Genomic DNA, 6,139 nt, shown 5'->3' with positions numbered 1-6,139 from the left:
GTCATTGATAAGATTTTCATTCAACCAACGCTTAAGAGGATTATAGGAAGATTATCAATGGGAGTCACCTGAATCGGCTTACCTGTGGATGGATCTCTTGGTATAAATACCACCTTTTCTGTAACTTTTCTCATTCATCTTCCTGAAAACAATAGTCTCTGAAATATAGCTTTTTTCTCTATATTTTGGCGTTTTTATGGGCTCCTTTTATTATATATATATATATATATATATATATAATATATATATATATATATATATATATATATATATATATATATATATATATATATATATAAGTATGTATATGGAATTATTTTTGCTCGATATGAGTATTTAAGGCCTAGATACTTAACTCGAACGCAGGTCTGTTGCCTAAATTTTAGGCAAAAGACTGTTACGCAAAGATTTATTCTCCTTTTTATAAGTTTTATGTTAATAGGAAATTTAAATTCTCATACTTACGCACTATATGCTTAGTTCATTGCACTCTACTTATCCATCCCTGGCGAGGATCTGCAACACCACAGTGCGCCAGATACGTCTTGCCCTTAATAATATTATAAAAACCACATAATGAACATCTTAATGTAATGGGTACTAATGAGCGAAAGCTCAGATCATTAAATGCTCTATTAATTCATCTGGTTTGTATTGCGTTATATTTAGCTTGTGCAATAAGTGCTAATTTTGTTTCATCTGTTTTCTTAAAATTATTATTATAATTTTTGTTAGATAATATATTTAGCATACAACAATTTTATTGAGCGTACATAATATATTATATATATATATAATATATATATATATATTAGATAGATAGATATATATATATAGATGTATGTAGATATATCTATATATATTATAATATATATATATATATATATGTATATATATATATTATTATATATATATATATTATATAATATATATATATAATATATATATATCATGATGATTATCGCCTTCAACATCCTGTGGCAAAAGGCCTCTGCGAAGTTGTGGCTCTCATGCTGCTCCTGCGCTTAACACCTTCCTCACTATCACTTACTATTCTTCCAGGGGTTTGTGCGAAGGAGATGTTCAACCCTTCTCTCTTTCCATTATTATATCTTGCTCATTATTATCCCACATAAATATGGAACTTCCATAATTTCCTGTATGGCATAATTTCTAGATGTATCCCGCTATCTGACTTAATATTTTTCTGACAATGCTTATCCTCGAAAGTTAAAATCTTCCAGATATAGTTTCAGTGTCGCACCATGATCCATGTCCGCACAGCAACATAGATCGTACTTAACTTGCGTATAATCTTGATTTTTAAAATTTTATTCGATTTCAGTCTATTTTATTTCCTGATCTTATTCGTCTTGCTCATCACTTGATCTTCCTTTTTGTATTCCTTCACAAAATTCCAACTAAAAAATACTGTACTGGATAAAATTGTTACTATTATTTCAGTTATTCAACTTTATTAATCCTCTCTCCATCTAATTTTATTTCTTCTCTTAGAATGATTTAGAGTAACATCTGCCTAGATATATGTTGCCCTCATTAAGCAAGCTTTGTAAGTCTTGTGGAGTTTATCTCATAAATACAGTATCATGTTTAAATTCCCCTTCTCTTCCATATGCGGCCCCTTCAGTTCTATAAAAATTGTGAAAAGGGAAAACAACATGGATGAAATAACATTTCCTTGCAGTTCTCCAGTATTTAATGCAAATTCACTTACCATGAATCAACCGTCACTTCATATGTTCCTGTTTTTTCTTCAACGGACACTTCTCTTCCCTTCCAGTTCGTTTGCATAGTACATCCTGCTAATTTCTTTGCCTTGGCTCTCCTTTCTTCTTACTATCATCCACGTCATATCCTCGCCAATATTCATGTCAATCGACCACTTTAAATATTTTATTCCGCCATTAACCATTAATATGCTTGCTTCTAGGGTGCTTTTACGTTGCATGGAACCAGTGGTTATTCAGCAACGGGACCATCGGCTTTACGTGACTTCCGAACCACGTCGAGAGTGAATTTCTATCACCAGAAATACACATCTCTCACTCCTCAATGGAATGGCCGAGAATCGAACCAGCGACCACCGAGGTGGGACGCCAACACGATAGCAACCACGCCATTGAGGCGCTTAACCATTAATATGCCTTAATATTATGTTTATCAATTACTTCCATTCTCCCATTCATTGTTCCAGCCTCTACGTCTCCATTCCTCATTTTCTCTTGGTACACTCTACTGGTTCGTCATCCTGTCTCAACAGACAGGATGTTAGCTCCCACCCTTTTTATCCATATGCAACAGGGAGCAATTCTAGCAAACGTGAGCCATTACGTTTAATTTGGCCGATTATACCTCAGTCACGACGACCTCTGATAACTAATTGCACTATATACAGTGGACGCTGTGATCTCTACGTGCCTCCACTCTGTTATGGATACCAAAAAGAGCTCTACAGAATTTCCTTGTTTTTTTTTTATTTTTTTCTTTATTTTTTATGATCCCCTACGGCATATATATAGTATATGTATACATATATGTATTTATGTATGTATGTATGTATGTATACATACACACATACATACATACATATACATATATATATATATATATATTATATATATATATACACACACACACACACACACATATACTATATATATATATATATATATATCTGTGTGTATTTAGATATGTATAAGCTCGTATGAATAGACACTTCAATTGATTATAAAGATAAAAAATTATATAACGAACTTCCTATTTTGAATAATTTCGATTGCAATGCACTGTAAAGAGGAAAATATTTTGCCATTGGTGAAATTAAGACCGTTCCACCCTGTGTCATTCAGATCATAAAGAAATGATTCCTCTAAATGCAAGAATAAATATATCAAATAACTTTGAGAGAGAAATCTTATCCTTGAACTAGAAAGGCAATATCGCAGTAAGAGAAGTTTAGTTACTGAAGCAGAACGTAAATAAGAAGACCACCATCCAGATAACGAAAGCCTCGAGAGTTTTAGGCTATCTTAGCGACCAAATCTACCGGAGGTTTCAGAGCAGTCCACTTTCGTTCGCTCACCCAATTTTGTTGATCTGATGTAGTACACCAAGGCGTCTGCACTTTACTGGAATGTTGTACTTGGATAGTGTGACTGGGCCTCCCTGGTGATCTTTGTCGCGTCATCCGACATCTCGAAAGAATCGTCTGCAGTTGCAACAGCAACAGAGAATATCATAGTTGCCACTTCGTAGAACAAAGCACAAAAAGGAGACAAAATGTATGATAAACATTTTTAGACCCAGAATAACATATAATTTTGAGACGACGACGATTTTAATTTAAAAGTGTACTGGATCAACAGATTTTTAAGCAGATGTGAACAAACCGAAATATTGATCGTGATTGAGAAACCTTAAGAGTTTTTTTAGTATGAAAATATTATTTAAAGATAAATCAATAAACCTACTTGTAATGCTATCCCGAGAGCAGTGAATATGACCACGTACATTCAATTTTTTTTAATGTGAAACCCATGCTTGAAGAAAACAGCAGACAGGTGGGAAATAAAAGAAAATTGTCTCTTACCTCGGAAGATATAGATTTTCATCTGAATGAATCAGAGGAATAACAAATCAAGAAGAGAATTGCAAATCTTTGCGACAGAGCAAAGTGGCAACACTGCGATGAACGTTGCGATGCCTGTAAGGGAGATGTTCTTTACTTAATTTCAGCGGAAAAGTTATCAGTGTGTGACACATTAAAAAAAATAAAGGTGATCAATAAACGGAGAGAAAGACTCCATATATGAACGAATAAAGCCAGCATAAAGCGTTAATAGCTAGGAGGAAGGATAAAACTTTACAACATCAAATCAATACATGTAATTTTTGAATAGTAGACTTACCCAAGTAGTTATAAAGATTGGTAGAGGTAAGAGCTTCACTTATATTTTAATCAAAAAGATTTTAAAAATGAGAAAAATATGAATATTGTTTGTCTTGGGAGCGTTAGATTTCACCAAGAGGCGGAATCTTCCTTACTTGAAGCTTACAGTATCAAAACTGACTGAGGAGACAGCAAACTGAAATTACAGAAGAGCCACAAAATATGACCGGGTGCGTGAATGGGACGTTTCATAATGCGTGGGTGTAATATATTTATATATATATATATATATATCTATATATATATATATATATATATATATATATATATAAACATATGGGAGTATGTGTATACTAATATATATGTGTGTGTGGTGCGTAGTATCTATTGGTAATTATTTACTAGATACATATGCAATTATAACAGCCACAACGCTCTCTTAACTATTGGATACGCTTGTCACTACAAAGCGTTTACAAAAAACGCGAGGAACTCAAGAAGTTAAGACGGCATTATGGCTATTACAGTTATATATGTATATATATATGTGTATATATACTTATATATATATATATAATATATATATATATATATATATATATATATATATATATATATATATAATAATATATGTGTGTGTGTGTGTGTGTGTATAATATATACCATATATATATATATCTAGATTATATATAATATATATATATATATGTGTGTGTGTGTGATGTGTGTATGTATATTATATATATATATATATATATATATATATATATATATATATATATATATATATATATATATATATATATATATATATATATATATATATATATATATATATATATATATATGCACAAATGATATATGTTCATATTTATATGCATATGGATGTGTTTCCGTCTGGTAGATTCTGAATATTGAATGTTAGCAAAAGACTGCACGAAGGCAGTTTCTTATAGAATAGCGAGTCACAGGAAACAATTACAATGGACCTTAACATTATACTGAATAGTAAACTGGAGGGCTTATCAAATAAAAGACCTATCTGTATATAAACAAAATTTACACCCCCTTTATTCCCTAAACTACACAAACTGGGAACTCTTACCTGTTGCCAACGGTGCCCTGTCTGTAAGATGTCACGAGGCTTATTAAGACTGCGTAAATATACAAAAATATCATTTATTTCCCAAAGCAATTGGTTATAACAAAGAACAAAATGATTAACAAGTCATAATGGCACAAATACCCAAATCTGCCCATAAAGAAAACCAATAAGATAACATTCTACCTTCCGGACTAAGGTTACACTCTCAAACCCCAAACAAGTCACATTGTCTAGTATTAGTCAGTTAGAGAATCCCATTCCTAATCAACCATGGAATCGGACCCATCTGTAATAAAGATAATAGTTATATAGACACCCCACGTCACTCTTTTCAGAGTATTTACGTAAAGAGAATATTTCCACACTTCTCTCTCTTTTCCAAAAGGTAACAGATTTTCTAAGTTTTTATAGAACGTGTCTTACCTTTTCGATGGGCGTTTTCTCCCGACACTTAGAGCAACCGCTTGTTCTCTCCTTTGCACAAAGAATGTGTCTTCCACAAGTACCCTGAACCAGTAGGCCTGTAATACGCGTACAAACGAATGCACATGCCTCGCAAACGGGGAATGACCTCTGAGACAAGTTGCTTGTTCAGCAAATACCATTCTCTCCGCTGTGAACTTTGCAGTGTACCACCCCTTGTCTCTAGGCGAGCAGAGCTATGTGACTTTATTATTATATAAAACACTTAAAACATATATTAGCATTCCCCCCCTCTCTCTCTCTCTCTCTCTCTCTCTCTCTCTCTCTACTCTCTCTCTCTCGTCTCTCTCTCTCCTCTATCTAATATATATATATATATACATATACATATATATAATTTTTATATGATTTTTTTGTGTTATTTGTGTGAGAGCGAGAAGAGAAAGTGCGACCGATCGGGAGAGACGCCCCAGTAGGTGCGGGAAAATACACTTAATTTTAAATTTTTTATTCATTCTTATCACCTACAGAGAATCCACTGTCTCACTGAAGTTAATATTATGAAATCTACTTACTGGATCATTTTAATAAGTAAATTTGTGAGTTTCACAATAGAGGATGTAATTTGTGATAGACGCTTGAGAAACATTTTAATTATTCCAAAATTACAATTGTTACTGTTTTAATTTTGTTGATAATTG

This window comes from Macrobrachium nipponense, chromosome 5 (genome assembly GCF_015104395.2).
Source record: "Macrobrachium nipponense isolate FS-2020 chromosome 5, ASM1510439v2, whole genome shotgun sequence".
NCBI classification, from domain to species: domain Eukaryota; kingdom Metazoa; phylum Arthropoda; class Malacostraca; order Decapoda; family Palaemonidae; genus Macrobrachium; species Macrobrachium nipponense.
The sequence above is the reverse complement of the archived record's forward strand: the minus strand, read 5'-3'. Positions refer to the sequence as shown.